The following is a 21178-nucleotide window of genomic DNA, read 5'->3' as shown; positions in this document are numbered from 1 at the left end:
TATCAAAGGGCACGAATAAGAGAGGGTGCTGCTAACCGTGGTTAAAACAACCCGCTAACCAACATGTGACAGCAAAAATGGCCCTATCAGTCGAAAAAAAAATCGACTTCCAGAATGCAAAACCCAACAATTCCTCAAAACTTCGAATTACAGCATGTGAGTGGTGGTGATATGATAAAATAATGACCGCTAAAGGCGAATACAGCATGAAAACCAAATATGGGAGCATGTATGACTCTAGCGATCGAAGATTGCTACTCACAAAGACGGGATTTCCCAACAATTCACATCAAGTAATGGCGATAGGGGACGGTAACGGCAGTAGCGATTAACAATGATGATAAGTAAGCATGGATGAAGTTAAGCAAGCAAGGCAACAGAAGGACCGTCTGATAGTCGACATATTCGACTTACAGGAACCCTAATCGCGGAAATCGCGCAAAATTCGAATTAATCATATAGAAACAGCGAGGAATTGCGAAACTATCATCAACAAGCTAATCAAGGGCAAATGAACACAATTTAATCGAAACAAATCGATTTGGACATGGAATTTTCGAACCCTAATTCAATCACCTCAAAGAAATTAGAATTAATTGAAGAGAAAATGCAAAGAGTGTGAAAGAAAACACTTACTTGGTGATGATTAACCTACAATATGCAATTAAACTTCAAAAAAACAATCAACCAAGGCGGATTTTCGATTGAAAAACCGCAAACCCTAATCCCCTTTAAAACCGAGAAAACGAGCATAAAAGATGGGGAAAATATGGGGCTATTGAAGATTAATTAGCTATGAAGGGATTGTAGGTGGCGGATTTGATAATATTGGGCAAGAAATGGGGATTTGGGGAAAATCAATCGCACATTAGGGAGAGGTTAGGCGGAAATTATAAGTGAAATGAAATAAGATTAGGGAAATAAAGAGTTTAAGAAAGAAAACTCCCGCGGTCCCTGTTCATTTCACTCGATCGAGTGGTTTTAATCACTCGATCGAGGGCTTTTGCTGTCCCCTTTGCTCGATCGAGTAATAGACCTCTCGATCGACCATTTCCTCTGTGGCCTTTCTCGATCGAGTAACCAGCAAGCTCGATCGAACCAACTTCCACTCGATCGAGTACAAAAGTACTCGATCGAGGACTTCCTCGTGTAGACTTCTTTGATTTTCATCTTTATTTCCTCGAAATGCGTGACATTTCCCAAACTCGCATAAAACATATCCAAACACATCCCAAAATACCAAATATGCAGAAACACAGTCTAAAATCTCAGTCTAAGCTAAAGGATTGTCTAAACTAATTGTCCTAATTAAAAACGTAATAAAGAAATTCAAAAGAAATTCAAATGAATATCTATTACACTTTGTTACACGGGGCATTTCCCCGTTTAATTCCCATCAGCTTTCAGTAGCCCCTTCGTGGGCTTTTCTTTGGAGGACGTCACTTGGCGATGCGGCCGTCCTCTTTGATTTCCATGAGCTTGAATTACTGTTTGCGACAGTAGGAGGAATGTAGTTCCCATCTATGTAGGTGCGAACTGTCTTCGTTCTCGCCCCTCTGTCATCTTCTTTTGCATCCTTGGCTCCAGTTTGATTGATAATGGTTGCACCCTGTCCCTTGACGACTCCTTTCTTGCCTTCATCTGTACCTGCAGTAAGGGAAACAGACGAATTTTCCTCCTTTTTGCTCTCAGTATGAGGCGGAGGGTTAGCAATAACAGCAATATTCTCCAAATTTTCCTCTGGAGTGTCAATAATAGGGTCAACGAGAAGAGAGGGCATTGCAAGGTGAGCTTGCATGGGAGCCCTCCGGAACTTGGACCGATGGAAAGTCGGCTCCTCGTCCCCTACCTGAAAGGTCAAAGTCTTCCCCCCGACGTCTATTACTGCACGGGCAGTGGACAAAAATGGTCTCCCTAAAATGATAGGGGTGTGCACATCTTCGGGGATATCTAAGACGACAAAATCAACGGGAATAAAGAACTTCCCGATCTAAACAGGTACGTCTTCTGCTACACCTAGTGGCCGTGATAAACTACGGTCGGCCATCTGGACAGTCATGTTGGTGCAACTCAGTTTTGTCACACCAAGTCTCTTAGCTAGAGACAAAGGTAAAACACTTACGCTAGCGCCTAGATCGCATAGCGCATTATCAATCAATCGCATACCGATGTGACAAGGGATCGAAAAACTACCCGGGTCTGACTGCTTAGGAGGTAGCTTATTTTGAGATAGGGCTGACCCCACCTCAGTCAAAGCTACGGTCTCATTATCATTTATAGTCCTCTTTCGTGCTAAAATTTCTTTCATAAATTTTAAATAAGAGGGTACTTTGGTCAGCAATTCAGTGAACGGCACGGAAACTTCCAAACTCTTCAAAAGCTCAACAAATTTGCTAAACTGTTGATTAATCTTGGTATTCTGCAGCCGCCTCGGGAAGGGAACAGTAATTGGAATCTCGAGTCCCTTGTTTCTCGCTTCCAAAGTGTCTTCCGGAGCAAGTTCAGTATCCTTCGGACGCTTCTTACCTCTCGAACGAGGCCTTTCTGGTAATTCCTCGCTTAAACGAGCACTAGCAGGCTCTCGAATAAGCTTCCCGTCATCAATATCACTCGATCGAGCAATGTGGTCACTCGATCGAGCACCTTCTTCAGCAACTTCAGTCGATCGAGCAACATTCCCACTCGATCGACCATCTTCACTTCGATTCACTCGATCGAGCAGAAAGACTACTCGATCGAGGGCTTTCCTCATCAATTCCACTCGATCGAGCACCAGTCTTCAGTCGATCGAGTAACTCTTGTGTCGTGAGTCCTTTTCTCTTAACAGAACACTTTTCATCATCAGTGACAGCTTCCCTCGGGTCGATTTACGTACTACGGTCCTTCATAAGAGAGACCGCTTCTCAACTCTATCAGATGCACCGTCTCATTTGGGTTCTTGTCATTTTGAGTTGGCAAATGACCGAGCTTCCTTGAGGATTGATTTTCGGCCAGTTGGGCAACTTGAGTCTCAAGTGCCTTGAATGCCGTGTCCTTTTGTTGTAATTACTTTGCAATGGACTGCATCATGGACTTTAACTCACCTATCTCACTCACCCCACTAGATGACGAAGCACCTTGGTTAGGAGGGTTGAAAGACGGAGGCTTCTGATAGCCTTGTTGCTTCTGGTGCGGAGGAATATAGGGCTGTTGCGGCTGATTTGGAGGGGCAGTGGGGTTGAGTACGTTCTGGTTACTCCACCTCAAATTGGGATGGATATTCGGCTCATAATGAGTGTTGTTTTGCCTGTAATGTTGAAAGGCAGCACATTGCTCATAAGGGCTAGGACAATAATCAGCGACATGTCCATCTATCCCACACCTTGTACAGACGAAGGGACCGTCTGTCATAGCATTAACATGGTACATTCCTCCCTTGAGAGCTCCCCCTAGTTCATACTTATCGAACCTCGCGGTAAGGGCTTCTAATGCGGCCACTGAAGAGGATTCAACGGCTCTCCTTTGGTTTCCTCTTGAATTCCCATATTCAGCCCTGTGAGTGGCTAAATCATCTATAATCTTCCATCCCTTGGTCGCTCCCAAGTTGTCAGCAAATCGACCGTTGGCTGCAGCATCTAATATAGCCCTCTGATCATCATATAAACCATTGTAAAAATGGTTACACAGGCTCCATTTTTCGAAACCGTGATGCGGTATGGTCCGCACCAGTTTCTTAAATCGAAGCCATGCCTCGTGGAAGTTCTCGTCAGGCCCTTGTTTGAAACTTGTTATCTGAGCTCTAATGGCGATGGTTCTCGAAGCAGAGAAGTATTTTTTATAGAACGCTAGTGCTAGCGTATTCCAATCTGTTATGCCGTGAGCAGCTCGGTCTAAATCCCTATACCACTCCCTTGCAGCATCGCGGAGTGAGAAGATGAACATAGTTTCTTTGATCTGATCAGCTGTCATGCCAGTGGGAGGAGGTATGGAGCAGCAGTAATCAATGAAGGTCTCCATATCTTTGATTTGCGTCTTGATTGCAGCTCCCAACGATTTTTCTCGACCATATTGATGTATGCAGGCTTTGGCTCGAACTTCCTAGCATCTCCCGGCAGTTCGAACCCTTTATAGAGATTGTCAGCCGTGGGCTCGGAGTGACTAGCAATGGTTGCTTCCTCAGCCATTTCGGGAAATTCTGGAAAAGTAATAGATTCAACTGATGAATTGGAAACTGGAGAAGACGGTGGATTGTCTTCGAAAAGCTCGTTCTCGTAAAAGCTACCACGAGAACTGGGCTCTTCCTCTGCCTGTTGCTCTTGGAATAGTCTCCTTTTTACGTGCAGAGATCTCTCAATCTCGGGATCAAAAGGTAGTAGTGGCCCACCTTGCGACCTGCGCATAAGAAGGAACTACAGACAAGATATAAGAGTAGTCTAAGGAACGATGTTCCTTAAACTAAAAGAAGAATTAAAAATAAAACAGCTAGTAAATTGAACAATTGCCTCCCCGGCAACGGCGCCAAAATTTGACACGTCTGTCGCGTACCTGTCAAAAATAAAACCTAACGGTCTCAACTAAAAATGTAGTAGAGGCAGTCGAGTATCGAATCCTCAGGGAGGTAATGCAACTACAGCTATCTATTTCTAATCCTATGGTAACAATTGGGTTTGATTGAATTTTTGGTTCTAAACTACGGAGTTGAAAGGAAAGAGAAATAAAGTAGAGAGCAGTAAAGCAGGAAAATGAATTAAAACTATCAATAAAAGGGGGACATGTCGGGAATTCGGTTCACTACGGTAGTTCAACAACTTAGCAGTAAATGACTCAGACGAACTAATGCGAGACGGATATTAGAAGGTCCTTTCGGTCCACTTCCCACCCTAAAATACCACTAACTTAACTTTCGTCCTCATTAGGGTAGTATACTGTTTATAGCAGGCCTATTTAGTCCAATCTTTCGATCCAGGATTAATTGTAGCCAGATTAATGGGTGACATAGAAGCGTGCACTCAACTAGGTCAAGAATTACAGTTATATTGCTATAGTGACAGGGTCTCTTAGTCAATTCGTCTAATTCATTCACTACGTCGTCATTTCACTACCGCAGATCCCCTAATCCCAACATGAAGGGAGATTAGCTACTCATGTTGATTGTTAAACTAAAAGAATATAAATTTCCAGCAGAAGACATAACGAAATAACAAATAAATGCAATAATGGAAATTAGGGCAAGGAAGAATGATAACATAAACAAGAATTAAAACACCAAGAAGGTTAATTATTATTAAGAGAAGAGAGGAGATTACAATCTAAGCGATTCCGGCGTAAAGAACAACCGATTCCGAGTGAAATAATCCCAAATTGCAAGCAACAGTAGAAGGAGAAAAGTAACGTAGGAAAAGTAGCAGTAGTTCTAATGTGAATGATAGTCCAAGAGATCGTAAAAAGGAATGACTAATAACCTAGTAAAACATAGGTTAAATAGCCAAAACCCCTAAGTGTTTATGCGGAAATAAAACATGGACTGATTAAGCCCACAATGTCGAAAACCTCTCGATCGAGTAGGCAAAACCACTCGATCGAGCAATGTCTCAGCAGAAGTCCCTCGATCGACCAGCAGGTCACTCGATCGAGGACTTGGTCATGTGCAGCTTACTCGATCGAGGAAGGATCCTCTCGATCGAGCCTCAGGGAGCCTTGGAACCATTCGATCGACCACCAAACAGCTCGATAGACCACTTGGGTCTTCAATTCAGCTCACGTCTTCACCCAAATGCCTCGTAATGCGTGCAACGACACTTCTAAGTGCAACATCTCACTCTGGGATAATCCCGTCTCCTCTAAATGCATGCAAAAGGGACGAAAAGGAGTATGGTTCCGCTACTTCCGCGATCATTCCTACAAAAAGGACAAAATACACCAAAGTAGCCAATTCGGGGCAAAATACTATAAAAACAGTATAGAAATGCATAGAAATACGTGCTGAAATAGGCTAAAAAGACTATACATTAGGCACGTATCAATAGACCCTCACTTTTACTTATATTCTTTGTATTCTTAAGCTATATATTCGCCTGTCACGCCTGATATAACAATACTCTGTCAGGCTATCTAAAACCATAGTAACAATCACTCATGGCTTGGTGCCCGTGGTTTTTTCCCTTATTCCCAGGGTTTTTCCACGTATAAATCTCTTTGTGTCATTGTTTATTAATTCGTTTTACACTTAATTATACCAATCAGGCGAGTTATTCGAGTTAGATCACCCTACATATAAATCCCTGGCAGGACGCTCTAGATCAGTAAAAAAACCTGTCAAAACAAGAGTGTAGGAGTCTCCAAGGCTTGCTAATCTTCCATCATGCTATCACCATCACTTCCCTCATGAGAAGTGGTCACATTGCCACTTTCCTTGTCATTTGCTTCTTCACTTTCTTCCTCATCTTCATCTTCATCATCTTCACCATCCTTTTCTCCTTCACTTGCTTCTTCCTCAATATTATCATCAACTTCTTCATCATTTCCAACAACCTCATTGTCACCCAAAACGACCCTAGATGCACCCGGAAATAAGACTTCTCTATCCGCCCAACTAGGCAAAGGACAAGATGGATCAAGTAGTCCTTGCCTAGCTAAGTGTAGGAGAGGTGGATATTGAGCCAAGTAGGCATTTTTCCGATCTTCATAGGCTTGCTTGTGCATTGCTTGCATGAGAAGAGTCACATAGTATTTCCCAACTTCAACTCCTTCCGGCTTGAACTCTTCATACTTAAAGGGGTAAGGTGGTATGACAATGGAAGAGGAGGGCATTTCAAGATCACCCTTTTGTTGTTGAATGATATACTCGGCTTCTTTGGAAAGGGGAAGTAGATAATTGGTCCGGTGGACGCTTAGACGGCAAATCTTCGAAGGCAAGGTGAACGATCTAGCTTCACTAGTGAGCCATCCATACTTAGTGTCAAGGGGGTTATGGGCAACCCACTTGAACTTGTGAATCATAGTATGCATATCAACAAGATGGCCACCCTCTTTTGCTTTGTACTTGTTATCCTTATTGAAGTTAGGATCAAAGTGCTTGGCTAGGAGTGTGACTAGACCGCCATTGACAATAACGGTCGTGCCCTTCTTCCCACAATCAATGTTGAGCCATCTATCTACCAAGAGCCTCAAAGAATTGTAAGGCTTGGTGTGTACTCTTCAGATATTCAAAGCCGATTCAAGGAGAATAAAATCAAGTCTTGTGAAATGGTTGGTATCTTTCCTATCAATTATGGTGTTGCCCACGACCTTGTGCCATACTCTTATGCCCGGATGGTGGACCAAAAGAGCACGACTCGCATGAAAATCCTCAAATTTCTTCCCGGAGATTGCCTCCCAAAGAGGTTCGGGGTCATACTTTCCATAACTCTTAAAATAACTCGGTTCATCACTAAGACCCAAAATTTCACCCAATTCCCTAAAGGTAATGCGTCTACTAACATTAGCTAGACGAAACTCGAGATTCTCCCTATTCTCAACTTTGGTGACTTTCAAAGAACTTAAAAATTCCAAGGTAAGGGAGGGTATGTCAATTCCCTTGTTTCAAACAATTTCTTCAACCCCATGGCATTGAAAAAGGCTTTTGTTTGTTCAAGAACACCCAATTTTTTTAAGGTATCTTCACATATGAATTTGGTAGATTGTAATGACTTCATAGCAAACTTGACAAAGGTATTTCTATGGGTATCGGAAATAAAAGTTACCTCCGGATAATGCAAAAGTTGATCAATTACCGGAGTAGAAGGTGTTGTTGCTCCCATAGAAGGTTGTTGTTGTTGTTGCACTTCCAAGTTTGGTGTTGCTACCACCATAGCCAATTCTTTCTTTGTTTGAAGAGCCTTTTGCCTTTGTGAGAGTGCCTTAGCCTTTGGTGCCTTTGTTGCCTTTGTTGCTCCCTTAGTCCTTGCCATTGATGAACTAACCCAGAAAAGAATGAAAAATCTTCAATTTGTAGTATGCCCAAATCGATTTGAAGGTGAAAGGCTTTGCATTTATGAAATCAAAAATCGACTCAAAGGTTGAAGATTTTGTGCTTGGTTTTGATTTTTATGGAGGAAGGAGTAATTGATTTGTTGTTGGAAAGATGGTTTGATTTGTATTTGGTGAATGTTGTTGAGGGTTTTTGTTTTTGTGATGGAGAGGATGAGGGTTTTGATGTTGTGGGTAGTGTTTATGAATGAATGAATGAATGAATGAAGGTGGAAGGGGTTTGAAAGAGACCGAAATTTTCGAATCTGCAGGGGCAATCCGTGCGGATTCTGCCCAATCCGTGCGGATTCTGCTCTTTCTGAACTTTGCAAAACTCGCCTAAAGACGGGCGGATTTGTGACAATCCGCTCGGATTTGCTGAACACGGGACGGGCGGATTTGCTTAAAGACGGACGGATTTCAGTCCAGAAAATTTTGCTTGTTTTCCTCAGCTGCAAAGGCGGACGTCTTTCTTACAAGACGGACGAATTCTTCAAGACGGGCGGATTCTTCACGGGACGCCGGATTCGATCCACGATCAAGAAATTTTCAAAATTCAGCTCGATTCGGGACGGGCGTCTTTTCTGCAATACGCTCGGATTCTACAAGACGGGCGGATTCTCTGGAATCCGCTCGGATTCTTCCCCTGTGTACACGGATTCAGTTACATCCGTGCACACTGCATTTCCCATACCGTTCTTCCATTCTTTCTTCAAGTCTTGTGTTCGTCATTGTGGGGGCACTACTAAGGCATGGATAGCCTAGGCAATTGCCATCCCCACACTAAGCTAAAAGCACTACACATCAATTGAAATCGTTAGTCCCTCCCTCACTTCTCTCAAACATGTCAATTATTTTGATCAAAGTAAATAAAAATCCAAAGATGACAAAAATGCAATACAAGAATTGAAATGTAAGTTAGGGAGTTAGAAATATTTACAAGTGGTGGTTTAGGGAGGACTCCACCAAACTCTCATTCTTGATGAGATGTCAAGGGGGCATGTCCAAGGTGTTGTTGATGTTGCTCAACACCTTGAAGAAGTAATCAAAAGCTTGTTCATTATCATGGTAGAGGTTCTCAATAGACCTTGGCCCTTGTTGTTGGCCTTGATCGATGGCATTACCAATGTAGGGATTAAAAATCCCTTCAAATTCGTCGTCCCAAAGACCACAAACTTCATTGAGTTGATCATTGAAAATCTCTTGCTTAGATGGAGACAATTCTCCCAATTTCTTCTCTTGGCCAATGAGGCCATCCTCTTCTTCCTTGGTTGATTTTGATGAGCTTCGCAAGCTCTCCTTGTCACAATTCACTTGCTCTTTGAATGGAGCATCTTCAATTTTCTTCTTCCATTGGAGTTCCGATTTCTTCCTTTTATCCTTTCGGCTATAATGATCAATCATGAAACATGGTTCATGCAAACGAGGAGCTCTCATAGTCTTGTCAAGATTAAAAGTTATGCTTTCATCTCCCACTTCTAGAGTGAGCTCACCATGTTTCACATCAATCACCGCACCGGCGGTGTGTAGGAAAGGTCTTCCTAGGATGATTGGAATGTTGGAATCCTCCTCCATATCAACAATGAAAAAGTCCACCGGGATGAAAAACTTCCCAATTCGCACGGGGACATCTTCCCATATCCCTAACGGTGTCTTCGTCGATCTATCGGCCATTTGGAGTGTGATGTTGGTGCATTTAAGCTCTCCCATCCCCAACCTTTTACTCACCGAGTACGGCATGACACTCACACTAGCCCCTAGATCACATAAGGCTTTGTTGATCGTTGTGTCGCCAATGGTACACGGTATTGAGAAGCTTCCCGGATCCTTTAACTTTGGAGGTGAACTCCCTTGAAGTATTGCACTACTCACCTTAGTGAAGGCGATAGTCTCAAGCTTCCGGATCGACTTCTTCTTTGTGAGGATATCTTTCATGTATTTCGCATAGGCCGGAACGTGATTGATTAATTCCGTGATAGGAATTGAGACTTCTAAATTCTTCACAATTTCCATGAATTTTCCAAGTTGATCATCAAATTTGGGCTTGGCTTGACGACTTGGAAAAGGGAGTCTAATCAAAATGGGCTCCTTCTCCTTGGCCTTGTCTTCATTTTTCTTCTAACTTTCTTCTTTTGATGATTCTCCATCTTTGGAGTTTTGCACAATTTCTTCCTTTTCACTAGCTTCCATAACTTCATCCTCAACTTGCTTCTTCGGTGCTTCATACCTTGTACCACTTCTCAAATGAATGGCACTAACCGTTTCATGTCTAGGGGGATTACTTTGAGGTGGTAATTGCCCCTTTTGTCTTTGTGAGCTTGAAGATGCTAGTTGAGTCAATTGTGTTTCCAACATCTTGGTGTGAGCTAGAATGTTGTTGATGGTGGTTTCCTTTGCTTGGCTATCTTTTTGAATTTGAGTGAAAAATTCTTGTTGATTCTTTTGCATTTGGAGGACCGCTTTTTGGACATCAAAACCTTGGTCATTTTGGTGATTGTATGGATTTTGATTTTGGTAACCTTGGTTTTGATTGTAAAAGGGTCTTTGATTTTGGTTTCTCATGGGTGGTGGAGTGTATGTTGTTTGAGGGTTTTGAACATTTTGGCTTTTGTATGAGAGATTTGGATGGAATTTGGTGTTTTCATTGTAAAAGTTGGAATAAGGGGTACCACTCTTGTATGCTTGGAAAGCATTCACTTGTTCATTTGTTCCCCTACATTCACCTTGGTCATGTCCCAAAGTTCCACAATTCTCACATATCCCACTTGGGATTGATGAGGATGCCGTCATGGCATTAACATGATGCTTTTATGATTTTGAGTTTTCCTCAAGTCTAGCCATAGCTTGTTCAAACTTCAAGTTGATTGTGTCAATGTGAGCACTAAGTTGAGCACCCAATTGAGTAACGGAGTCCACTTCATGCTTTCCTCCTCTAGTAGCCTTGCGAGGTCTACTATATTGTGAGTTATGGACCGCCATTTCCTCAATCTTGTTCCATGTTTGATTGTCATCAACTTCGGTGAACATTCCATTTGATCCCATATTGAGAATGTTCCTAGAATCTTCATATAAACCATTCCAAAATTGTTGCACCAAAAACCATTCGCTAAGTCCATGGTGAGGACATGAGCGACAAATTCCCTTGAACCGCTCCCAAGCTTCATACAAAGACTCTTCATCCCTTTGCTTAAAACCCGTAATTGGAGCTCTTAGCATGTTAGTCTTTTCCGGTGGGTAGAATTTTGTGTAGAAATCTAGAGCCAACTTCTTCCAAGAATCTATTCCAAGGGTGGCCTTATCAAGGCCCTTCAACCATTACTTCGTGGTGCCGATTAAGGAAAAAGGAAATAAGACCCATCTAATTTGGTCTTGAGTCACGCCCGTTTGAGAGATTGCATCACAATAGTCGCAAAAGGTTTCCATATGAGAATGAGGGTCCTCACTAGGCATCCCCCCGAATTGGCTCCTCTCAACTAATTGGATGAAGGCGGACTTGGCAATAAAATTTCCGGTTAGATGTTGCGGCGTAGGAGTACCATTTGGTAGATTCTCCTCGGTGGGTACGGAGTGTGACGAGAATTTTGGCATTGTAGGTGGATTTTGTGGGGTATTGTGTAATGGGTTTTCTTCTCCTTCTATTGCGAAAGGATTGACAAACTCACTAGTGGGTTGGACAACTTCACTAATACCTCGTAAATTCCTCCTAACAACTCTCCTATTGTTCGTCAAGGTTCTTTCGATTTCACGGTCAAAAGGTAACAAATCACCTTGTAACCTTCTAGACATGCAAAATATCAAACAACTCGAAAACAATTAGAACAAACCTTGAGGAGTTTTACTTCCTCATGGCGAAGAAAGACACAACTAATAAAAAGAAATCTAAATCAAACAAACACCGTCCCCGACAACGGCGCCATTTTTGATGCGTTCCCGCAAAGTGTTCACAAATTAAGATGTGGTCGTTGGTCACGGTCGAATCAAAACACAATTTATTGCTCTACAAACAACTCTGCAATTAGTAAAGAGGTAAGTAAAGGTCGGATCCCAAGGGACGGGAGTTGAAATGAGATTTCTATTGTAACTAGTGGTGTCTAAGGGGTGTCACAAATTGGGTTGATGTAGAAGGTTACTAAACTAAAATAGCAATGGAAATAAACAAGCAAGATGAATTAAAGGGGTGTAAACAATTGATTAAAGGCACTAGGGTGTCATGGGATCATAGGGGAATCATGGGATATGATCATACAAACATGTTCTCAAATTATAAGCAAGCAATTATTGTTGTGATGGATTGAGTTGGGTTATATCTTACAATCCTAGGAAAGTTTGGGTCCCGGAGCCGAATCGATTAGATTGTACAACACCTACAAGTCGAGTTAATCTTCCCTACTCAACAACATGCATGGTCTAATGAGACTCGAGTTGGGTTATGTCTTACAAGTCTCATTGAAAAGATAGAAGATGATAGTAAATGCAAGGATTCATAGGCTTAGCATTTCATCAAATATAACATGTGCATGAGTTGAGATCAAAACAAGCAAGCAAATAAAACATGAAAGCATATTAATTTAAGCATGAATCATTCCCCATGATGGTTTCCCCTAATCACCCATTAACACTAGCTAAGAGACAACTCACTCATTATCATGTTGATCATGCTAGCAAGGTTGTCAATCATACCTACAATATGAAACATGATGAATAAATGAAAGTAATTAACAATAATTAAAAAGGGATTAAGAGATTATACCTACTAATGATTCCAATAATAAAGCAAAGATAAAAGAAGTACTTGAATGCTTGATTGAGAGGTTGTCAATCTCCCAACAATAACCCAAATAATCTTCAATTACCCAAAATAAAGGATGAACAAAAGAGAGATTGAAGAACTAAAACTTGGATTAAAACTTGATTAATACTTGATTACAATATTAAATAGAGATTTGATTGATATTAACTACACTAATTATTGATAAGAAGAACATGCTCCTCTAATTAGACTAATGGGGTATTTATAGTGGAAATTAGGGAGGATGCATTAGGGTTAACTAAGGGCTAAACTAGTAATTACACTTTTTAAGTTGAGCAAGGAGGAGCCGGTATTTTCTGAGAGAAGGGCTTCTTTCTTCGTAGCTTGGAGAAGACAATCCGTGCTGTGCTAGAATCCAGGCGGAATAGGGTCGGGACGGGCGGATTCTAGCGTTGGAATCCGAGCGGATTCAGGGGAATCCGGGCGGATTGTGGAGGTGGAATCCGAGCGGATTGTGGCAAAGCCGCTCGGATTGTCTTCTTTGCGGACGGACGGATTGGTGACAATCCGCTCGGATTGTCGATCAAAGCAACAAATCTTCTTCTTTTCTTCCCTTTTCTTCATAAATTCCTTGGGGATTTCCTTGGGGACTCAAGGATCTTTTCCCAACATTGCTCTTCTACTATAATATGTACAAAGGCCTTCTAATCTTGTCTCTCCTTGATGCTTGGTCATTGAATTCGATCAATTTAGTCTCGTTTTGCCATGAAAATGCAAGATTCTTACTCCTTTCCTACCAAGGGATCAAAATCTCAAAGAATATGCAAAACAAAGAACTAAAGATAAGAAATGACCCAAATAAGCACTAAAAAGCATGGGAACAAGGCTAATTCGGGGGCTAAATATGCGCCAATTATGGTCACATCAGTTACCTTTCAAACAACTCATTAGCAACAACAATCCCCAAACAATGTGAATTGAAGGAAACCCGAATCACAATCAAGACTGAAATGCAAATTAGGGTTTCGAAAAAATTGGGGGAAACGGCTTTAAACACATCCTAGCTGCTTATTTGCTTTGAAAATCAAGGGGGAAAGGGTAGATTAAGCAATTAAAGTATAAAGATGACAAGAAATCAAACCCTAGAATCGATTTCCCCAAATCGATTTTTCCATCTCAAATGCAAATTACTTCGAAAATTTCGCATAAATACCACAATGAAATCGAAGATAAAGCATGGAAATGAGATTAGGGACATACCTTGAAGAAACTTTGAAGATTAAAGCAATAAAAATCAAGTGCAAGACGGGATGTAGGTGAAAATCGCAGAAGAGGGATGAAATTTAGGGTTTGCTGAAAAATTTATGTGTTTGTGAAAATGAATGAGTGAATGAGTAAAACTCCCCTTTTCAGTGGTAATCTGATCCCGCAGAGTGGTCGATCGACCGAGCTGTCACTTAACAGATTCTGGAGTCTCGTGTATTGGTCGATCGACCCATTGACCCAGTCGATCGACCAATATTCCTGCACAGTAGTCTCTGGTCTCTTCACTTCAGTCGATCGACTGAACCACCTAGTCGATCGACTGCTAGAGCTGGCAATTAGACTTTAATTCGTCAAAATTCATTTGTGCCATCATAACTTTCTGTCTTCCTCTCACAAAAATCCAGCATTCCACCCACGCACTTTGCATAAAATAAATTCCTGCAAAAATTATCAAAGGCGCACATATTCCCAAACCAAGAAGTTGCAAATTAAAAGGAAATAAAGAATACATAAAAAAAAACTCAAAATGCAAATTAAATGAAGTTTTTTGAATGAAATTCCTAAATTACAATTAATTACAACCTGGGTTGCCTCTCAGCTAGCGCTGGTTTAAGAGGTCCTGCACGACCTTTTTACCTTCACTTTGCATCATCTGATAACGGGTCGAAGTACAAAACCTCGACCTTCCCAACGTATGCATCTGATCCGTGATAATGCTTCACATATTGGCCATTAACCTTGAACCTTTCTTCAGCTGAGGTCTCCAATTCAACTGATCCGAACTTTGTGACTGCTATGACCGTATAAGGGCCAGTCCACCTGGATTTCAGCTTACCAGGAAATAAACGGATACGAGCGTTAAAAAAAAGTACCTTATCGCCAATATGGAACTCGCGCTTGATGATTCTCTTGTCGTGCCAGCGCTTTGTTTTCTCCTTGTAGATCCTTGCATTGTCATAGGCCAGCAGCCTAAATTCCTCTAGCTCATTCAGCTGTGTCATGCGTTTCTCACGAGAGAGGTTAGGATCCAAATTCAAATCACAAATAGCCCACCAGGACTTACGCTCTTGCTCAACAGGTAAATGACATGTCTTACCATAAATCAATCGGTATGGTGACATCCCGATTGGCGTCTTAAACGCAGTTCTATAAGCCCATAAGACATCATCTAACTTAAAACTCCAATCCTTCCGTGATTTAGAAACAACTTTAGCTAAGACTTCTTTCAATTCTCTGTTAGAAATCTCAACCTGACCACTAGTTTGGGGGTGATACCCCAAACCTCTACGATGTTGGACACCGAATTTAGTCAATAAAGCACTAAGTTGTTTCTCTTTAAAATGCATTCCCCCATCGCTAATGACAACCCGAGGGACACCAAAACGAGGGAAAATAATCTTTTTAAACAGTTTAATCACGGCCTTTGCATCGCAATGGGGAGTAGCAATAACTTCCACCCATTTGGATACATAATCTACAGCTACGGGATATATTTATTACCTTGACTGCTCGGAAAAGGCCCTTGATAATCAATGCCCCAGACATCGAAAATCTCAACCTCAAGAATGCCTACCTGTGGCATCTCATGTCTTTTGGAAATATTCCCCGATCTTTGACAAGCATCGCACTCAGCAACAAAATTGCGACAATCTGCATGCAAAGTTGGCCAATAGAAACCAGATTGGAGTACCTTAGCTACGATCCTGGACGGACCGTGATGACCACCATAAGCAGAAGAGTGGCAAGCCTCTAGGATATCCTTCACCTCCCACTGAGGTACGCATCTCCGGATGAGACCGTCTGCGCATTCCTTGAAAACATAAGGATCATCCCAAAAATATTGTCTAGCATCGTAGGCAAACCGCTTCTTCGGCTGCCATGAAAGCTTGGGTGGTATCCTACATCACAAACAAAGTTAGCAAAATCAAGCAAACCACGGAGGTGGATAAGACCCTGAAGTAGTAATAGCTAATGAGACTCTCATCAGGAAAAGAATCATTAATAGGTAACGAATCCTCCCTTTCTGTCAGCTGCAGACGAGATAGGTGGTCAGCCACCACATTCTCAGCTCCTTTCTTGTCTTTGATCTCCAAATCAAACTCCTGCAAAAGGAGTATCCACCTCAAAAGCCTCGGCTTCGCATCTTTCTTAATAAAGAGAGTCTTCAACACTGCATGGTCAGTATAAACAATAACCTTAGAACCTAACAAATAAGACCGAAATTTGTCTAAGGCAAAAACAACAGCTAGAAACTCTTTCTCAGTGGTAAAGTAATTAATTTCAGCCTTATCCAGAGTTCGACTCGCATAATATATGGCATTCAGAGCTTTATTCTTCCGTTGTCCCAAAACTGCACCGACCGCATAATCGCTGGCATCACACATGATCTCAAATGGGAGGTCCCAATCAGGCGGCTGAATGATTGGCGCAGAAACTAGGGCCTCCTTTAACCTGTTAAAAGCGGTAAGGCACTCATCAGTAAATTCAAAGACAGCATCCTTAAGGAGCAAATGTGTAAGTGGTTTAGCAATTTTTGAAAAATCCTTAATGAAACGCCGGTAAAAACCAGCGTGACCAAGGAAACTCCTCACTCCTTTAACATTCACGGGAGGGGGTAATTGCTCAATCACCTGCACCTTTGCCTTATCAACATGTATACTTTTATCAGAAATCAGGTGCCCTAACACAACTCCCTCATTGACCATAAACTGACACTTTTCCCAGTTTAAAACAAGATTAACATCTATACAACGCTGCATGACTTTATCAAGGTTAGCTAAACAACGATCAAAGTCACTACCTTAAACTGAGAAATCATCCATGAATACTTCCATAATATTTTCTATATAATCAGAAAAAATCCCCATCATGCACCTCTGAAAGGTAGCAGGGGCGTTACACAATCCGAAAGGCATTCTACGATATGCAAAAACACCCTATGGACAGGTAAAAGTGGTCTTACTCTGATCGTCCGGATGAATAGGGATCTGAAAGAACCCTGAATATCCGTCTAGAAAACAAAAAAAATTGTTAGAGGCAAGTCTTTCAGTCATTTGGTCAACAAAAGGAAGGGGGAAGTGGTCTTTCTTGGTGGCGGCATTCAACTGTCTATAATCAATGCACATCCGCAACCCTGTCACTACTCGAGTTGGTATTAATTCATTTTTATCATTTTTAACCACGGTAGTCCCTCCTTTCTTCGGGACTACCTGAACTGGGCTAACCCACTTGGAGTTGCCAACTGTATAAATAATACCTGCATCGAGTAGTTTCATCACCTCAGCCATAACAATTTCCTGCATCTTCGGGTTCAACTTGCGTTGACCCTGTCTGTAAGGCTTGTGGCCTTCTTCCAACTCTATCCTATGCATACAAACATCAGGGCTGATGCCCTTAATGTCATCCAAAGAGTAACCCAAAACCTTCCTGTTTTTCTTAAGTACACACATTAAAGCAAACAGCTGGACATCATTAAGCTTAGAACTAACAATAGCTGGGTACTGCTCCGTATCATCTAGAAAAACATACTTAAGATTAGGAGGAAGTGACTTACGCTCCGGCACTTTTACCTCTACAGCATAGACAGAATCAGCTTCAATGGTGTAGCAAGTGTTGACCAAGTTCTCGTTGGCCAAGCTCAAAAGCATCTCATCTTCTTCTTCATTGAGCTCGTAGCTCTCCATTGAGGCTACCAAAGCATCTGGCTCCTCAGCCTTCTCCACTGTATTACCTGCACACTCATCTAAACGGGTTAGATCAGCTAAGGGATCCTTGGCTAAGGATTCCCTCCAATTACAAGTGACAGTCCTATCAACAATATCAATGGAATAACACGTGTCCTCATCAGCAGGTTCAGTCGCCTTGTGAGCAAGACTGAACTCAATGGTGTCATCCCCTACCTCTAAGGTGATGGTTCCGCGTTTGACATCTATCACGGCCCAGTTTGTATGTAAGAACGTGTCCGCCTAAAATAATAGGTATCCGATCGCCTCTGCAATGTCCAAAACAACGAAATCGACAGGAATAAAAAAACTTACCCACTCGAACGGGTACATCCTCTAAAACACCTATAGGTCTCTGAGTCGATCTATTTGCCATTTGAACGGTAATATCGGTCACCTTAAGTCTACCAATGTTTAAACTTTCGCAAACAGAATAGGGCATGACACTGACACTGGCCCCTAAGTCACAAAGGGCCTTTCCAATTACGTGGTTACCTATAGTGCAAGGAATTGAAAAACTACCCGGGTCCTTTAATTTAGGTGGCACATTAATTTGCGAAAGAGCATTACACTCTTCCACAAAAGCAACATTACCATCATCACGAAAATTTCTCTTACGATTTAAAATATCTTTCATAAATTTAGCGTAAGAGGGTACCTGGGTAATTAGATCAGTGAAAGGAACCGTTACCTCGAGATTTTGGACCATCTCCAGAAGCTTACCAAACTTACGCTCCAGCTTAGTAGCCTTCAAACGCTCCGGATACGGGGATCGCAACATCGGCCGTAGGATCAGTAACCTTCGGCTTCCGTAAGTTTAATACCCCAAATCAAATCATCATCGAGTGAAGAATCATGCAAACTAGTTGACGGATTTGCATCCTGCTCCGGAGTTCCAGTCGATCGACTGATATGAGTGGTCGATCGACCAACTTGGCTGGGCGTGAACAGTTCCTGTTCAGAATTGAGTTCGTCAGGTGATCCAGTCGATCGACTGGTGATGTTGGTCGATCGACGATCGATGGTAGTGTGAATAGTTTCTGACCAGAAACTATTTTATCTGACGCTTCAGTCGATCGACTGACAATGGTGGTCGATCGACCGAAAGTACTGGCAATTGAGCTCGTTTTTGCACCAGAATTTAAACGAGCTTCTTCTTCGTTTCCCGAGTCTTCCTTTGGCTTGTCGGGACTTTCACAAGAGAGGCCACTTCTGAGATTAATGGCATTAATCATTTCGATCGGACCTTCACATTTGCTTGAAGAATTAGTAACATGCTTAGCCTCTATATTCTCCAATTGCTTCACAAAATTCTTTGAGGACTCAATCCCAGCTGCTTCCATATTCGCCACTTGAACCAAAAGGAGTTGGACCATCTCTCTCAACTTCTCGATCTCATCTGAGTTTTGAACAGGTATTTCAACTTTCTCCTTGGAAGCTTCAGAAATCTCGAGCTTCTCAAGACGGGCAGTAATAGAAGTTATAAGTGTCACAACGACACTCATTTCATCACTTTGCTTTCGTGACTTTCCACGTGAACTTCCAAACTCAGCTCTATGAACTGCCATCTCCTCAATAGTGTTCCAACCTTTACTTTAACCGGTATTGTTTTGGAACCTGCCATTAGCAGCTGCATCCAAGATGACCTTATAATCATCATATAGAGCATTATAGAATAGGTTGCAAAGATACCATTGCTCGAAGCCATGGTGAGGGACAGCTCGGACCAAACTTTTGAAACGTCCCCATGCTTCACAAAAATCCTCATCGGCTCCTTGCTGGAAACTTGTGATTTTACTTCTCAAGGCGTCAGTCTTTGAAAGTGAGAAGTACTTCTTGTAGAAGGCTAATGCTAGAGATGTCCAGTCCGTGACTCCAGTTGCTACCCTATCAAGGTAGCGGCACCAATCTCGCGCTGAATCCTTCAAGGAGTATAAGAACATCAACCCCTTTACTTCATCCTGAGTCACCCCAGCTGGTATAGGTATAGAACAGCAGTAGTCTGTGAAAATCTCCATATGCTTCAGGGGGTCCTCATCTGGTAGACCAGCAAACTGATTTCGCTCCACCAAGTCGATATAAGAGGAACGAAACTCGAAGCTACCCGTAGTAGGGGTAGGTAGCTGGTGCCCCTTTGGAAGATGATGTTCCTTTGGCTGCAGATTATCATATATTGTAGCCATAATTGTCAAAATGAGAGTACTCAAGTCTTCCTCTCAAAAACGTGTCTTCTAACTGTGCAAAAGCAAAACTAGAAGCAAAGGTAAGCAACGGCCTCAAGGAACAAAAGTTCCTTGAGACAAGAAAAATAAACTAAAATAAAGCAAACAGAATTACACCGTCTCCCCGGCAACGGCGCCAAAATTTGATATCGTCGTTTTGTATCAAAATTAGATTTATAATTTCCAAACTAAAACTATAGCTAGTGATAGTAAGGGTCAAACCACAGAGACACAAGGTTGATTTTCCTTGCTATTTTTCAGTCTATAAAGGTAACAATTAATTGAGGGGTTTTGAAATTGGTTGACTAAATTGACTAAATGCTAAATGAAATTTCTCAACAAGATAAAAAGGGGATCGGGAAATTCGGTTCACCACGGCAATGGTCAGGATCATAAGGTAACATAAATCCTATAATACGGTCTCAGGGGTATAAGTAAGCCTTTCGATCTATGCTCAATTTACCTTGCGGTCTTCTAATTCCCCGAAATTTCTCAAAGCTTTCACTCAAGAGAAATTTCAATCTAATGATAATTCTAATTACTAATCTTTCAATCTAGCAAAAAGGGCATATCAACAGACGACAAAATCTAAATGGTAGAATTCATGCTAACAAACAATCCTAATTTATGCCATGGTTCACCTCATTCCCAATCAAAACAATTAGATACACATAACTAAAACTAAAACAATTGCTAAATTGATAACAAAGAACAAGATTGACATGATTGGATTTAAATAAAAGACAAAGAAAAAGAAGGGAATTTCTGGAATTAAATTGATGAAACAAGAATTTAAACAACAAGAATTAAAAGAAGAGGGGAATTGCATAAAAACTTACTAACTGAATTCAAGAACAAAGTATCGAAATCGAAGGTTTCCGTCTGCAAACCTAGATCTAAAAACTGAGTTTTTCAATAATGAAAAGCATAACCTAATTATTGTTGTGTTATACTGATAAAAAGATACCAAAAGGTAATTACAAGTTGGGCTTTTAAAAGTCTAACACGAAGAAAAACGTATCAGCTCGAAAATTGGTCGATCGACCGGTCAGCGTGGTCGATCGACTGGTTGTAACAGTCCAGTAGCTTCTGATGAGCTTCAGTGGTCGATCGACCTTACAGCCTAGTCGATCGACTGATGGTGCTGTGCAGAAACACTTCTTCTCTTCAAAAACAGCTCCTCACTCCAATGCACGCATCCCGAGGTGAGTGAGTACGAACTTCCTTCTTCT

General features: G+C 41.7%; 2 non-coding genes across 2 annotated transcripts; both read left to right on the top strand.

The window, feature by feature from the left end:
* Positions 1-11095: 11095 nt before the first annotated feature.
* On the top strand, positions 11096-11202 carry LOC141634870 (small nucleolar RNA R71). The gene has a single exon (XR_012539588.1). It is a non-coding gene; the product is annotated as a small nucleolar RNA R71 (small nucleolar RNA).
* An 8223-nt stretch (positions 11203-19425) lies between these two features.
* LOC141635507 (small nucleolar RNA R71) lies at positions 19426-19534 on the top strand. Its single transcript, XR_012540190.1, has one exon. It is a non-coding gene; the product is annotated as a small nucleolar RNA R71 (small nucleolar RNA).
* The last annotated feature ends 1644 nt before the right edge of the window (positions 19535-21178 follow it).

This window comes from Silene latifolia, chromosome Y (assembly GCF_048544455.1).
Source record: "Silene latifolia isolate original U9 population chromosome Y, ASM4854445v1, whole genome shotgun sequence".
Taxonomy (NCBI): Eukaryota; Viridiplantae; Streptophyta; class Magnoliopsida; order Caryophyllales; family Caryophyllaceae; genus Silene; species Silene latifolia.
The sequence above is the reverse complement of the archived record's forward strand: the minus strand, read 5'-3'. Positions and strand labels throughout refer to the sequence as shown.